Consider the following 16,345-nt stretch of genomic DNA (forward strand, 5'->3'; position numbering starts at 1 on the left):
AGGGGGCAGGGGGCTGTTTCTATTGTGTAGAAGTTGTTTGATTTTGGATAAATGAGAAGGCTTCTAGGTCTGCCAGTCATGGACTATGTGGCCTTGAATGAGGGAGAGAAGGAAATAAACACAAGCCAAATACCTAGCACATGCCAGGCACAGTTCTGGGCATTTTACACATGCCAGCTGCTTAATCTACTCTGCAAGGTGAACATTGTGATCTCCACGTTACAGATAAAGAAACAGAGGTCAGGCAACTTGCAGGGTTGAGTTTGGACCTGTCTGAAGCTCTTGTTTTTTTCACTCTCCCTCTTTCTCCCCAAGTCCAAGGCTGGAAAGCCTGTCTCCTTGGCGATGCTCTTTGAAAACCGCCCTTACTAGTGTATTTCAGCAACCTCCCCCACCCCCATTAGAGTGCCGCAGGTTGCGTCCTAATGCTGTGCCCCCTCCTCCCCTCCGAACATGTGGATTGGCTGTGCCCCCACCCAAATCTCACCTTAAGTTGTAATAATCGCCATGTGTCAAGGGCAGGGCCAGGTGGAGAGAATTAAATCATGAAGGCTGTTCCCCATACTGTTCTCGTGGTAGTGAGTAAGTCTCACGAGATCTGATGGTTTTATAAATGGGAGTTCCCCTGCGCACGCGCTCTTTCCGGCCGCTATGTAGGATGTGGCTTTGCTCTTCCTTGGCCTTCCACGGTGCTTGTCAGGCCTCCTCAGTCGCGTGGAGCTGTGAGTCCATTAAATCTCTTTCCTTTATAAATTACTCAGCCTCAGGCACGTCTTTATTAGCAGCATGAGAAAAGATGAATACACCTCCTGCCATCTTCTTCTTGGATTCACACCTGTAGCCTGAGTGAATCCTGGTTCGCCTCGTTTCCCCAGCAGTGGACCCGCGCCGCGGGGGTTGGCGTCAGCCACTGTTCTTTGAACCCATGACGCTGACTTTGAGATGAGCCTGGTCCGGCTTGGTGGTTTCACATGGGGCCCTTTGGAAGGAGAAAGCCTGGTCCGAATCCCTGAAAGTTGTGTGACAGGTTGGGTTCCTTGGAAGCCTGAGAATGGGATTTGGGTAGGTGCAGTTTATTCCAGGTGGGGGTTCTCAGAAGGGAAGTGAGGGAAATAGGATGAGGGAGGGGATGGAGCCAAAAAGAATGGATTTCTGGAGTGTATTCTGCCTTGAAGCAAGAGGACCGGACTTCCATAGGACTCCTCCCGCCTCGTATTGCTTCGTCATTGGTCGCTCTAGCTGTGACGGCATAACTCCCTGGCTGAAATGGCTTTTGCTAGCCGAGGAGAATTCTCTGGAAAAAGTATTGGTATAGGCCATTAGGCACAGACCAGCAAAGACTGAATGATGAAGGGTTTACTGGCAGTGAGGATCTCGGTGAAGCACCAGGAATAGCTGCAACATTGTGCACCTGCTCTGCCTCAGTTTTCCTCATCTGTAAAATGGGGATGATGATAAAACCCATCTCTGAGGCCGGGCGCGGTGGCTCAAGCCTATAATCCCAGCACTTTGGGAGGCCGAGGCGGGTGGATCACGAGGTCAGCAGATCGGGACCATCCTGGTCAACATGGTGAAACTCCGTCTCTACTAAAAATACAAAAAATTAGCTGGGCACGGTGGTGCGTGCCTGTAATCCCAGCTACTCGGGAGGCTGAGGCAGGAGAATTGCCTGAACCCAGGAGGCGGAGGTTGCGGTGAGCCGAGATTGCGCCATTGCACTCCAGCCTGGGTAACAAGAGCGAAACTCCGTCTCAAAAAAATATATATAAAAAAAAAAAACCCATCTCTGAGCGTTGATGCAAGGGTTCGGGGAAATACCTGCATTTATGTTACTGATAATGTGCCTCTCACAGGCCAGGTACAAAGCAAGGGCTCAACGAAAGCATAAGCTATTATCATTGCTGTTGTTATTACTAGCAGTTGTGAAACCATAGCAAAAAACACATAAACAATGCTCATTCATTCTCTCATTTAATTTTTGTAACTCCTCTGAGATAAGTTCATCTACCCTGTTTTACAGATGTAGAAACAGAGGCACAGGTAGCTGAAGCACTTTGAGCTCACACGATGGGGCTGAGATTCAAATTTAGGGAGTTCAGTCCCAGAGCCCCCCAAGTGAGTAGTGTTTTGGGACTGTCTCTTCTGATCATGACATATTCTTTTTTTTTTTTTTTTTTTTTTTTTTAGCACTCTCAGTTCCTTGAATTTATCCATCTTCTCTCTTGTTTCTGAGTCTTTATATATTCTATTCTCTGTGCTGCAGACAGTTTTTCTCCTTCAACCTGATCTGCTCTGGCTCATTCTTTGAGTCTGAGCTCATACTGGGCCATTTCTTTTTTTTTTTTTTGAGACAAGATCTCACCCTGGCACCCAGGCTGAAGTCAGTGATATGATTGTGACTCACTTCAGCCTCAACCTCCCAGGCTCAAATGATCCTCTCACCTCGGCCTCCCTAGTAGCTGGGACTACACATGCATGCTAACATGCCTGCTAATTTTTATACTTTTTGTAGAGATGAGGTTTCACCATATTACCCAGGCTGGCCTTGAACTCACGGGCTCAAGAGTTTGAGCTTGGTAGTTTCACATGGGGCCTTTGGAAGGAGAAAGCTCCTGCCGGCCTCCCAAAGTGCTGGGATTACAGACATGAGCCATGGCGCTTGGCCTATGTTTGGCCTTTTCCAGATAGCCCTCCAGATTGCCTCCTTCCCCAGTCCCTTTTCTGTTCCCCAATCAAAATGTTAGGGTGTATTACACTTGCCTGGTCACTTGTCTGCCTCTCCCACTAACATATGTCTCCAAAGAGATGAATCTTTTGCTTGTCTTTGTCATTGTCACCCCAGCAAGTAGCATTTGTCTGGCACATAGTAGGCACTCAATAAATGTTTATTTTGTGACTGAATGAGCATTCCAGATTCAGAACTGGATACATTGGAGGCTTACAAAAGTTCTTGTTGAGTTGAATTAATTCATTTTGAAATGAGACAGACTACATTTTTTTCTGGGAAGGTTTCCTAATAAATCCATGGGCTTGGTGGACTGGAATGTTCCAGAACTGGTGGAGAGTCCCCTGTCCATAGGCATGGGATGAAGGCTCAGGAACTTAAAACACACTTCTATTGTGGAGAGTTCTTCAGAGACCCTTCTGGCATTTTATTTAATTGATTCTCAATTCATTTATTTTATTATTTTTATTTTTGTTTTGTTTTGAGATGGAATTCACTCTGTCACCCAGGCTGGAGTGCAGCGGTACAATCTCAGCTCACTGCAGCCCTTTTCTCCCCGGTTCAAGCGATTCTCCTGCCTCAGCTTCCTGAATAGCTGGAACTACAGGCACCTGCCACCACACCTGGCTAATTTTTTGTATTTTTGGTAAAGATGAGATTTCGCCATGTTGCCCAGGCTGGTTTCAAACTCCTGAGCTCAGGTAATCCACCTGCCTTGGCCTCTCAAAGTGCTGGGATTACAGGCATGAGCCACCACCCCTGGCCCAGTTCATTTATTTTATGTAATGAATGCATTTCTTTTCATTAGGAAAGTGTGAGAATCACATTGCTGAAAATGTGGGAAACCTAGAACGGTAAAGAAACCCACCCACTATGACTTGGTAGGTAAATTTCTTTAGCGTTTTATATATATATTTTTTCTTTATTAAACATACTTGTGACCATACTATTAATATATTTGTATCCTGCTACTTTTTTTTCCACTTAGCAAAATGAGATTTTTCCATGTTTAATTACGTAGTTTTAAAAATAACCATCATCATTTTTTTCTTATTTTTTTCCCCTTTTGAATTAAAAAAAATCAAAGTAATATCAGTACATCGTGCAAAGTTAAAGAACAGAATTGCTGCTAATGAAAGAAGCGGTTTCTGGCCCCTTCTCTCTTCTCTCCCCTCCTTCATTCTTATTTTCCGGAGGCAACTGCTTGAAATGTTGTTTCCATTTTTAGGTCTTTGCGTGTTTATCTCTGTAACTCCAAATGAGCTCTTATGTAGCTGTTTCTTGATTTATCAATTTAAGATATTTTCTATTGACTCTCTGCCATAGAAGATGAAGGTTCAGCTTACTGACTTGGTTTCTCTCCACTTTAAAAGTAAGACATGCACATGGAAAATGTTGGCCGGAGGATGGAAGGGCCCCTCCTACTCTAAGGCTTCGGTCTTTTGCCCACCCCTCCTTCCAGTTTCTTGTGTATCTGTGACAGGTCAGAGATGAGTGCAAACTGTTTGATACACCATGCATTCAGAAATGGGGTCTATTTCCCTTTTCCCGAGCCTCGGCTGGCCTGTGACTGCTTTGACCAATAGATTGAGATTGAAGTGACACTATGATGTTCTGGTCCTAGAATTTAAGGGATTGTGCAGTTTCTGCCTTACACCTCTTGAAACTTTAGGTTTTAAATCCCTGAGCCACTGTGTAGGAAATCTGAGGGCCCTGCTGGAGGGTCACCTGGAGAGACCCTGAGATGACATGGAAAGGGAGAGATGTCACTCTGAGCTCAGCTTCCAGCCTGCCCCACTGATATGGTTTGGTTGTGTGCCCATGCAAATCTCATCTTGAATTCCCATGTGTTGTGGGAAGGGCCCAGTGGGAGGTAATTGAATCATGGGAGCTGGTCTTTCCCATGCTCTTCTCGTGGCAGTGAATAAGTCTCCTGAGGTCTGATGGTTTTGTAACAGGAAACTTCCCAGCACAAGCTCTCTTTTCCTTGCTGTCATCTATGTAAGATGTGACTTGCTCCTTCTTGCCTTCCACCATGATTGTGAGTCCTCCCCAGCCATGTGGAACTGTGAGTCTGTTAAACCTCTTTCCGGTATAAATGACCCAGTCTCAGGTATGTCATTATCAACAGCATGAAAATGGACTAATACACCCACCAAAGTGCCTGGCACATCACTAAAACTGCATTAGACCCTTCAGAGTGGCCGAGAAGCCCTTTGAATACCATGGAATGACCCTAGATGATACCACGTGAGCCGAAGTACTGCCCATCCGGGTCCTCCTTGAATTTCTGACCCTCAAAATCATGATCTGTAATAAAAAACAGTTGCTGCTTTAAGCCATGCTATTTTGGGATTAACTAGAGTGGCATCCTTCGGGAGATAACCCATGTGTCACAGATGTTGGGGATGGAGGTTGTCTTAGCCTAGCAATAGTGCCTGATACAAATATGTGAACACTTCATTGGGTCGTGCAATCTCAAGGAAGCAGGGATAAGGGAAAGAGAGGAGGAGGAAGAGCAAACCCAAAGAAGTGCATACTACCTAGTGGAGCTGCAGTTTTCCAGAAACATGGGCATGGAATGCTTCTGGAGTGATTCATCTGCCAGCTCCTGCTGCTTTGCCTCTTACTGGTCAAAGTTTGCTCCACTTTGCACTTCCTCCTAGCAGCTGCTGGGGCACCCAGGACATTTGGGAGTGATGGAGGCCAGCACTTACCCCATCCGGGGGAGGCTGAGTCACTTTTATTTTATTGTAAAATTGTTATTTATTTACATATTATTTTTAAGGTAATTTTATTTTTAGACAGGATCTTGCTCTGTTGCCCAGGCTGGAGTCCGGTGGCACAATCATAGCTCACTGCACCCTCAAACTCCTGGACTCTTGTGATCCTCCTGCCTCAGCCTCCTGAGTGGCTGGGACTACAGGTGCACATCACCATGCTTGGCTTTTTTTGAGAGATTTTGCTTTGTTGCCCAGGCTAGTCTCAAACTCTTGATCTCAAGCAATCCTCCTGCTTCAGTCTCTCAAAAATGCTGGGATTACAGGCATGAGCCACTATGCCTGGCCTCTATTATTATTATTTTGAGGTAGAGTCTCATTCTCTTACCCAGGGTGGAGTGCAGTGGTGCAGTCTCAGCTCACTGCAACCTCTGCCTTCTGGGTTCAAGCGATTCTTGTGCCTCAGCCTCCAAGGAGATGTGACTACAGGTGTGTGCCATCATGACTGGCTAATTTTTGTGTTTGTAGTAGAGATGGGGTTTTGCCATGTTGGTTATGTTGCTCTCAAACTCCTGACCCTCAAGTAATCCACTTGTCTCCACCTCCCGAAGTGCCACGATGACAGGCATCAGTCACTGCTCCAGGCCCCACTTGTCTGTTTTTTTTTTTTTTTTTTTTTTAGATGGAGTCTAGCTCTGTCACCAGGCTGGAGTGCAGTGGCATGATCTTGGCTCTCTACAACCCCGCCTCCTGGGTTCAAGTGATTCTCCTGCCTCAGCCTCCTAAGTAGCTGGGATTACAGGCATGCACCACCATGCCCAGCTAATTTTTGTATTTTTAGTAGAGATGGGGTTTCATCATGTTGGCCAGGATGGTCTCGATCTCCTGACCTCATGATTCACCCACCTCAGCCTCCCAAAGAGCTGGGATTACAGGTGTGAGCCATGGTACATAGCTTGGCCTCTATTTTTAAAGTACCTTTTATGGGATGACAGCCATTGTGAATTTTATCTTGGTGGGTGCTGGATGTTTTTGGGCCTGGCACAGTCCTAGGTGCTGAGGACCTAGCGTTGAACAAAAAAAGATCCCTGCTCTTGTTGAACTTTTGTACTACTGTGGTGAGATCATCAGTGAACAGGTATAATTTATGTTTGCTCTTATTATCCTGTTGCACACGTATCTTTTGTATATGTACTCTTAAACAGCCATTGTTTTTAGTGATTCCATAATGTTTGATTGAATGGATAGATCCTTATTGAATGAGCCATTTCTCTATTGATGGGAATTACATTCATTTCTCTGACAAGAGTCATCAGAAGCTTAGAGGCTTAAGAATCTAAGCTCAACAAATCGAGGTTGGAGAGGTTATTATAAAATCCACTGTGGGTGCAGTCAGTTAACCTTGGGACCAAGGATGGGTATTCCTTGACCTGTGAGCCGGAATTACCCTGGACTGGACTGTCCTACAAGGTGGGCCCCTGGCCAGCAAAAAAGATGATGGGGGTTACTAAAATGGTAGGGAGGGCCTTAGACACCCCCTTCTATAAAGTCTCCAGCTCTTTGACTAAAACCTGTACTCCACTATCTAACACCCAGGCCTAGAGTCAAGGTGTTTTATATCACATAAATTTATTTTTTATTTTTAAAATTTTTAATTTCCATAGGGCTTAGGGGAACAGGTGGCATTTGGTTACATGAGTAAGTTCTTGGATCGTGATTTGTGAGATTTTGGTGCATCCATTATCTGAGCAGTACACACTCAACCCAATTTGTAGTCTTTTTTATCCCTCACCCACTCCCACCTATTCCCCCCAAGTCCCCAAAGTCCATTGTATCCTTCTTATGCCTTTGCATCCTCATAGCTTAGCTCCTACTTGTGAGAACATACAATGTTTGGCTTTCCATTCCTGAGTTAAATTCACTTGGAATAATAATCTCCAGCTCAATCCAGGTTGCTGTGAATGCCATTAATTCATTCCTTTTTATGGGGCTGAGTAGTATTTCATTGTGTGTGTGTGTGTGTGTGTGTGTGTGTGTGTGTGTGTATCACAGTTTCTTTATCCACTTGTTGATTGATAGGCATTTGAGCTGGTTTCATATTTTTGCAATTCTGAATCGTGCTGCTATAAACATGCATGTGGAAGTATCTTTTTCATATAATTATTTTTTTCCCTCTCAGGCTAGATACCCAGTTTCGGGATTGCTGGGTCAAATGGTAATGCTACTTCCAGTTCTTTAAGGAATCTCCACACTATCTTCCAAGGGGGTCGTACTCATTTGCATTCCCATCAGCCATGTAGAATTGTTCCCTTTTCACCACATCCACACCAATATCTATTTTAAAAAATTTTTTTGATTATGGCCATGCTTGCAGGAGTAAGGTGGTATCACATTGTGATTTTGATTTGTGTTTCCCTGATCAGAGTGATGTTGAACATTTTTTTCCATATGTTTGTTGGCCATTCGTATATCTTCTTTTGAGAATTGTCTCTTCCTGTGAATTTATACCTTTCCAATATTCCCATGCCGTTGTCTTCATTGGGACTACTAGCTTTTGTCTAATGGCTTTGAATTAAAGCTCCCATTTTCTATTCCACTGCTCTCCAGTCTCCAGCAATAATTATGCTGTTTACATTGGGGGCGATGGCAGATGGAGTTGTTACCTTGCCCATGTCCTCTGGATACTCACCATTCCTACTGCAGGTATGTGCAATAATGCGTGGGGCTTTCTCTGGATGCCATAAACCTAGGCTCTTGTGTCCATAAACCTAGGACAGGCTGGAAGTACAGAGAAACCAACACTCAGGCTTGTCTCCCTCAGCCAGCTGCTGAGGACTGTTGCCCTGCCTTCCATACCTTAGGTTGAAGAGGTTCTATGCTGTTCCCCAGATGTCCCCAGTGGAATTAAGCTCCACTTGCCCATAGTAGCAACTTGCTCATCATCATGACCTGGGTTGGCTTCTTCCCCTTCTCTGTCTCATTTCCCTGTTGTCATACCAGTGTTTCCTAGGCTCACTTTCCAAATCAACCCACTTATCTTCAAATCCTTCTGTATTGGTCTGTTCTCAGGATACTAATAAAGACGTACTTGAGACTGGGTCATTTGTAAAGGAAAGAGGTTTAATGGACTCAGAGTTCCACGTGGCTGGGGAGGCCTCACAATCATGGTGGAAGGCAAAGGAGAAGCAAAGGCATGTCTTACATGGCAGCAGCCAAGGCTGAGCATGTGCAGGGGAACTCCCATTTATAAAAGCATCAGATCGCATGAGACTTATTCACTATCAGGAGAACAGTATGGTGGAAACTGCCCCCATGATTTAGTTTTCTCCACCTGGCCCTGTCTTTGATACTTGGGGATTGCTAGAATTCCAGGTAAGATCTCGGTGGGGCAGAGGGGGGGAACAGTCAAACCATATTACCTTCTCTCAGGATTTTGCTTCTGGGGAAACCTACCCTATCTAAGATGGTGAAAATACAAAGAGCCGGGAAAATCTGGAAATAGATTTAACAAGGGGATTCTCCCTAATCTTGATGAATTGCAAAGCTTGACTTCCCTGAGGAAGTGACTTCGCTGAGCTGAGACCCGAGGATGAGTAGGAGTTAGCTACAAACATATGAAAAAATGCTCATCATCACTGGTCATTAGAGAAATGCAAATCAAAACCACGTTGAGATACCATCTCACGCCAGTTAGAATGGCGATCATTAAAAAATCCGGAGACAACAGATGCTGGAGAGGATGTGGAGAAATAGGAACACTTTTACACAGTTATTGGGAGTGTAAATTAGTTCAACCATTGTCGAAGACAGTGTGGCAATTTCTCAAAAACCTAGAAATTGAAATTCCATTTGTCCCAGCAATCCCATTACTGGGCATATACCCAAAGAACTATAAATTGTTCTACTATAAAGACACATACACATGTATGTTCATTGCAGCCCTGTGTACAATAGCAAAGACCTGGAACCAACCCAAATGCCCATAAATGATAGACTGGACAAAGAAAATATGGTACCTATACACCACGGAATACTACACAGCCATAAAAAATGATGAGTTCATGTCCTTTGTAGGGACTTGGATGAATCTGGAAACCATCATTCTCAGTAAACTGACAAAAGATCAGAAAGCCAGACACCGTATGTTCTCACTCATAGGTGGGTATTGAACAATTAGAACATGTGGACTCAGGGAGAGGAGCATCACACACTGGGGGCAGTTAGTGGGGGTAGGGGAGAGACAGTGAGGTGGGGAGGGAGGGGGGTGGGGAGGGATAACGTGGAGAAATGCCACATATATTATGTACCTAAAGTAAAATAAATTTAAAAAAAAAAAGGAGTTAGCTAAGCAAAGCAGCACTGGAAGAATAGCAGGGGAAGAATGTTCCAAGCATAGGGAACAGCACATGCAAAGGTCCTGGGGTAGGAATGTTAGTGTGGCTGGGATGCAGAAAGAGAGGCAGAGAATGGTAGTTATCTTGCAAGGATATATGGCCTGAAAGTGAATTTGGGTCCCTGACTTTACATCTCTTTCCTCTGAGGTTTGGTTCTGTCTATACAATTTTTTTGAATCCCATTATGGTCTGGCTTCATTTAAATGCATCTGAAATGAAATCTCTAATGTTAACAGTGTTTGCAGATGTGAAGGCCTCATTTCTCTTTGGTTCTTTTTCACTGAATGCTATCTGTGAGTTTCTGGGGAGGATATGAGGATTTTGATTGTTTTGATTGGTTTTTTCTTTGGGTATGACCACATTATGTTAATTTCCCCATTGTCTTAGCATATGAGAACATAAAAGCAATAACTCATTTATATGAAGACTGAATGTGCTGAGAGGTTGTCATGGAAACCAGGGGGAAATATTCATGTTGGCTTGAGTAAATTGAATAACCCCTGTTAAAAGATTGAACACAGATAACTGGCAGGCTTTGTTTTAGGGCAAGAGTTCACTAACTGCGGTCCAAAAATGCTCAAACATTCTATCATTAATAGAATTCAGGGGATCCCGTGATCTTGGACAGTTAAAAAATACATCTTATATTCTTTTATTGCTACCTGAATTGTAGTGTTTCTTTCCATTGTGAATGAATAAAGCAATAAACCAACAACAAAAAAAGACTGAACACATTTTGCTCAATTCACACTGTTAATGCCCAATTGTGTGGCATTCAGAAGAGATGAGAAAATCAACGTGATAAATCAGTTTTTTTTTTTTTTTTTTTTTTTTTGCAGAAGAGGGTGAATAAATGCTAGGAATGCATTATTTTTATTTAAACAGTGATTTCTCTTATTTCAAAGATTATATTTTTGTTTCCAAATGGGAGAGTTGTTATGGGGTGATTAAGGATCCAGGGTAAATGGCATGGCGAAATTGCCCCTGGGAAAGACCAGCTTAGGGTATCCGTGACTCCTGCTTCTGTAGCCCTGAGTGTGTTTCTCCCCTTGGAGCGTCCTCTGAAGTGTTGGTCAGAGTTGTTGAAGAGACATGAACCTTTCAGCATTTTCTGCTTTTCTTTGGCAGGATTGTTTACTGCATATCAAGCTGACTTTCAAAAAATACTAGTTCTGTTGTTTTTCATTTTTGAAAGCAAATTGCTTCAGCTCTTCCTAAATAACTCCTCACAGGAAAAGCCATGGATGACAGATGAGGAAGCAAAGTCGGGGACAGAGAGTGGCTCTCGCTCAAGATCACAGTGTCAGGTCACAGGAAGCCCTCTGAGCCCTGGGGGTGGGGGCAGCCTTTTGAAAGTGATTATGTAGCAAGAGGGGCTTGAACAGTGTCACTCTGAGGGTTGTCACAGGCCAGCTTAGAGATTAGAAGATGTCAAGGATGGTTCTACCTGGGTGTTGCATCTGTAGGTATCAAAGTGGGAGGTGCTTTTGAGGTGTTTCTCATCAGTGGCCTCCACCCCAAAGTACCATAGTCCTTTCTTATTGTTGTATGTCTTTCTTCTCATGGGCTGCTTCTCAGACCTCAGAATTTTATAGGCATGATGGGCAAATAAGCTTGATTAATGCTTCATGCTTGCTGTACACTAAATGTGTTCCCACCATGTGTTGAAACCCAATCCCCTGTGTGGTGGATGGTATTGGAGGTGGGGCTTTTGGGAGGTGATTAGGACATGATGATGGGGCCCCCATGAATGGGATTCATGCCTATTTATTTATTTTTGAGACAGAGTCTCACTCTGTGGCCCAGGTTGGAAAGCAGTAGTGCAATCTAGGCTCACTGCAACCGCTGCCTCTGGGTTCAAGTGATTCTCCTGCTTCATCCTCCGAGTAGCTGGGTCTACAGGTGTGTACCACTGCACCTGGATTTTTTTTTTTTGTATTTTTAGTAGATATGAGGTTTCACCACATTGGCCAGACTGTCTTGCACTCCTGATCCAAGTGATCTGCCGATCTCAGCCTCCCAGAGTACTGGGTTTACAGGCATAAGCACCTGGGCAATGCCCTTTTAAAAGAGGTCCCGGAGAGCTATTTTGCCCTGTGCATTAGGGAGGACACAGTGAAAAGAAAGCTGACTGTGAACTAGGAAGCAAGCCTGCACCAGACACCATATCTGCCTGTGCCTTGATCTAGGGCTTCGCAGCCTCTAGAATGGTGAGAAATAATTGTCTGCTGCTTGTAAGCCACACAACCTATGGCATTCTGTTACAGCAGTCTGAATAGAATAAGATAATACTAAAAGCATCTACCTCTGGGACTGTGTGCTGTTATATTTCTTTTCTTTTTTAAATTAAATTTTCTTTTTCTTTTATTTTTTATTTATTTTTTGCTTTTTTTCCTTGTTATAATAAAGGCTCTGGTAAGTCCTGCTAACACTGTTTAGACCGGGGTTTCCAAAACTTTTCGGACCACACAAGTTGTTATTTTCCCTTTGCAAGCACCTTACATGGAAATCTTTTGCGAGGCTGAGGCACGAGAATCGCTTGAACCCAGGAGGCGGAGAATTGCAGTGAACTGAGATCATGCCACTCACTCCAGCCTGGGTGATGGAGTGAGACTCTGTGCCAAAAAAAAAAAAAAAAAAAAAGAAAACATTTTCAAAATGATGCCATGAATTAAATCTTTACTCACAAAGGATCCTGGTTTGGTGTTACCTCCATTTGATGGGTAAGGAAACAGGAGTCCTGAGAAATCAAGTGACTTGCTCAGGGTCTTGAGTTAGGATGTAGCAGAATCAGAACCAGAACCAAAACCCATGAAGGGCTTTTTAAATTCTGTGTCAGTCAACTAAAAACCACCACCCCTGACGGCGAGGCCTTACTGCAATGACCTATTCTGAGGGAGCTAAGCAAGGCGTTTATTGCAGCATCATTTAATTAGGAAAAAATCTGGAAAGACCCTGAATGTTGATATTTATGATACTTCCATACAAGGGAATATTATGGGATATCAATGATAGGCACGAAGCACAGTAACATGAGATGGCACCTATTATCATGTAAAATCGGGAAGTAACGCAAAATGATAATCATGAAAATTAAATCATGAAACTGAAAAACACCCAAAAATGAAAGAGTAGCTGTCTCTCGATGTTGGTAGGTGGGTCGGTTCAGGTCCTCTGAGCAGTAGAAGGCAAAACAGAATTAATTGTACAAGGCTCCAATCTCCACTGATTTCAAATCCACTTCCCAACTTCTGTATGAAGCTCTCATTCTTACGTCTCCTGCAGCTTCTGCATTGCAAATATAGGAAGTGATTTTGGGGAACATTTGAATTATGGTAGCTGATCTGGTCTGCTCTGTGTCTCTCTCTCTGCTTCTCTCTCTCTCTCTCTCTCTCTCTCTCTCTCTCTCTCTCTCTCTCTCACATTCTTCAGTTATTCTTAAGAACCATGAGTGAGAAAAAGGGGGAATAACTGGATAGGCCCAAGGCCACCTAGCAAACTGTCTGGCAGCATTTTGTAAAAGCACATTAGCAATGGTTTTGAGAAGCTTAAGTCTGGGCCAACTCTCCCTGCAAATACAGGCCTGCTTCACTAGCACCCATACTTTCCTGTTGTTAGGCCCCTTCAAAAGTGTGCTGAGTCATTTAAACCAAAGGGGACTGCCCATCCAGCTCCCCACAATGGGAAATTCTCATCACTGCCACAAAGTGAATAGAAGGACTTGGCCAAGTTCATCTTTCCTGGTTTACTGCCTGCACTTCATCCAGTTTGGAAGAGAGAATGAATAACATTGAATGGTCTGGGTTTTTTTTTTTTTTATCATGGCCATACAGCAGAGTAATGAAGGTCAGAGATGGGGCTTGAACCACCTGCCTGTGGTTTCAAGGTTTCCCTAAATATTCCGTGGTTTTAAGTTCCACAGGAAAGGGACTTGTTTTTTATTTTTTATTTTCTTTCCAACTTTTATTTCGGGTTCAGGGGATACATGCACAGATTTATTTCGTGGGTAAATTTCATGTTACAGGGAGTGGTGTACAGATTATTTCATCTCGCAGGTAATAAACAGTACCTGGTAAGTAGTTTTTCAATCCTCACTCTCCTCCCATCCTCTACCTTCAAGTAGGCCCCACTGTCTATTGTTCCCTTCTTTGTGTTCATGTCAACTCAGTGTTTAACTCCTACTTGTAAAGGAGAATGTGCAATATTTGGTTTTCTGTTCTTGTGTTAATTCACTTAGGATAACAGCCTCCAGCTCCATCCATGTTGCTGCAAAGGTCATGGTTTCATTTTTTTTTTTTGGCTGCATAGTATTCTATAGTGTGTATGTACCGTATTTTCTTTATCCAGTCTGCAATTGATGGGCATCTAGGTTGATTCCATGTCTTTGCTATTGTGAATAGTGCTGCAGTGAACATATGTGTGCATGTGTCTTTATGGTAGAATGATTTTTCTTTTGGGGTTTATACCCATTAATGGGATTGCTGGGTTCAATCTTAGTTCTATTTTAAGTTCTTTGATAAATCTCCAAACTGTTTTTCACAGTGTCTGGACTAATATATGTTCCCATCGACCGTGTATCATTAAAGGGACTTAACTACTGAATAGTCTTCACCCAACCCAATGCCTGGCTCTCAGTAGATATTCAATATATTGCTTGTAAAATTAAATGAATGGTTAAAAGGAAGGAAGATGTAGGCAGAATCTGTGTACCACTAAGTCAGCAAACATTTACTGAGGGTCTTTTGAACTTGGTCCTGCTGAACACTGAATTGTCCACTCCTCACTCCCATTAAGGCTGCAGAAAATGTTTCTCCACAGTCTTCCTCTTGGACCTTATTACCTTGTCATTTCTTTGAGACCTAATATCCATGCTTCTTGATCTCCATCTCAACTCCTTAGAATCCATAGCTTCTGGAGTTTCGTTTATTCCATTTATTCCACTGTCATTGAATATCGAGGCCTCCAGGCATAGTTCCCGGCACCTGGGATGCAGCAACCAAGATGGCATTCAGATCATCGTCTGCTGCATAGAAAAACAACCTGATCCCACAGTGGCTGGAAACACATATTTGGCATTATTGCTCATGACTCTGTGTTGACCGGGCTCACGGAGGTGGATCTCATTTCAAGTCCTATGCAGTTGTAGACAGATAGTGACCGGGGTTGGAGTCAGCTGAAGGCTTGGCTAGGCTGGCCATCCAAGATGGCTGAAACATATGCTGGCACGATGCTGGCTACTGGTTAGGAGCTCAGTTGGTGCTGTTGCTTAGAGCACTTTGGTGTGGCCTCTCTATGTGGTTTGGGCTTCTCGTAGCATAGTGGTGTCTGGGTTCCAAGAGTGAGTATTCCAAGATATGGGAAGTGGCACTTGATAGTCCTTTAAAACATGGACTAGAAAAGCATGATTTCCACCATATTCAACACATCAAGGCAATCATGGAGGTCAGTAGAATCAAGGGAGAGGGTGTAGATCCCAAGGGATTCCTTAGGGGTGTGTGTATGTGTCTGAGACAGAATCTCACTCTGTTGCTCAGGCTGAAGCGCAGTGGCACAATCTCAGCTCACTGCAACCTCCACCTCCTAGGTTTAAGTGATTCTCGTGCATCAGCCTCCCAAGAAGCTGCGACTGTAGGTGCCTACCACCACACTCAGCTAATTTTTATATTTTTAGTGGATATGGGGTTTCACCATGTTGGCCAGGTTGATCTGGAACTCCTGACCTCAGGTGATTCTGCCTGGCTTGGCCTCCCAAAGTGATGGGATTACTGGTGTGAGCCACTGAACCTGGCCCCAAGGAATTGCTTTGATGTAAAAATTGTATAGCCATTTGAAAATGGCTACAGGTGGTCTCTGCTGTTAAGGACTTCACAGTTAATAAAGAGAGAGTGATGAGATACCAGGTTCTAGTCCCTGGAACCTGTATATGTTAAATTATAAGGAAAATGAGTCTTTGCAGGCATGGTAAGTTAAGGGTGTTGAGATGGGGAGATTATTCTGGTTTATCTAGGCGGGGCCTAAATTCGATTGCAAGTGTCTTATAAAAGAAAGCCAGAGATATTACACCCAGAAGAGGAGAAGGCGATATGAAGATGGAGGCAGAGATTGGGGTGATGCTGCCTGAAGGAAAGGAATGCTGGCAGCCACCAGAAGCCAGAAGATGCAAGGAACAGACTGTCCCCTAGTACTTCTAGAAGGAAAGAGCCCTAGAAGGGCTTTCCTAGAAGGAAAGATACCTTGGTTTCAGTTCAATGCAACCAATTTCCATCTTCTGACCTCCAGAACTGGGAGAGAAGAAATTGCTATTGTGTGAAGCTGCTAAGTTTGAGGTCATTTGTTGCAAAAGTCTCAGGAAGCGAATACAAACCCAGGCAATGACAAAGGAGGCTGGAGGTGTTATGGAGGAAGCATATAGGAGGCACCTGAAGCCCAGCCGAGTGGAGAGAGAAGAGAGCAGGGAATGCTCCTTTAAGATCTGATGTTCAAATAATGACACATGGACACAGGGA

The 16,345-nt window shown here is 43.8% G+C and overlaps 1 long non-coding RNA gene across 4 annotated transcripts in view; it reads left to right on the forward strand.

The window, feature by feature from the left end:
• Positions 1–635: 635 nt before the first annotated feature.
• LOC108594056 (uncharacterized) overlaps positions 636–16,345 on the forward strand; it is a 533,185-nt gene continuing 517,475 nt past the window's right edge. For 2 of the 4 annotated variants that reach the window (XR_013524691.1, XR_013524692.1), the window contains exons 1-2: positions 636–722; positions 3,534–3,606. This is a non-coding gene — a long non-coding RNA (uncharacterized LOC108594056). The remainder of the gene's footprint in view (positions 723–3,533; positions 3,607–16,345) is intronic. The other 2 variants (XR_013524694.1, XR_013524695.1) reach the window with 1 other exon arrangement.

The sequence above is a fragment of the Callithrix jacchus genome, chromosome 12, assembly GCF_049354715.1.
Source record: "Callithrix jacchus isolate 240 chromosome 12, calJac240_pri, whole genome shotgun sequence".
NCBI lineage: Eukaryota > Metazoa > Chordata > Mammalia > Primates > Cebidae > Callithrix > Callithrix jacchus.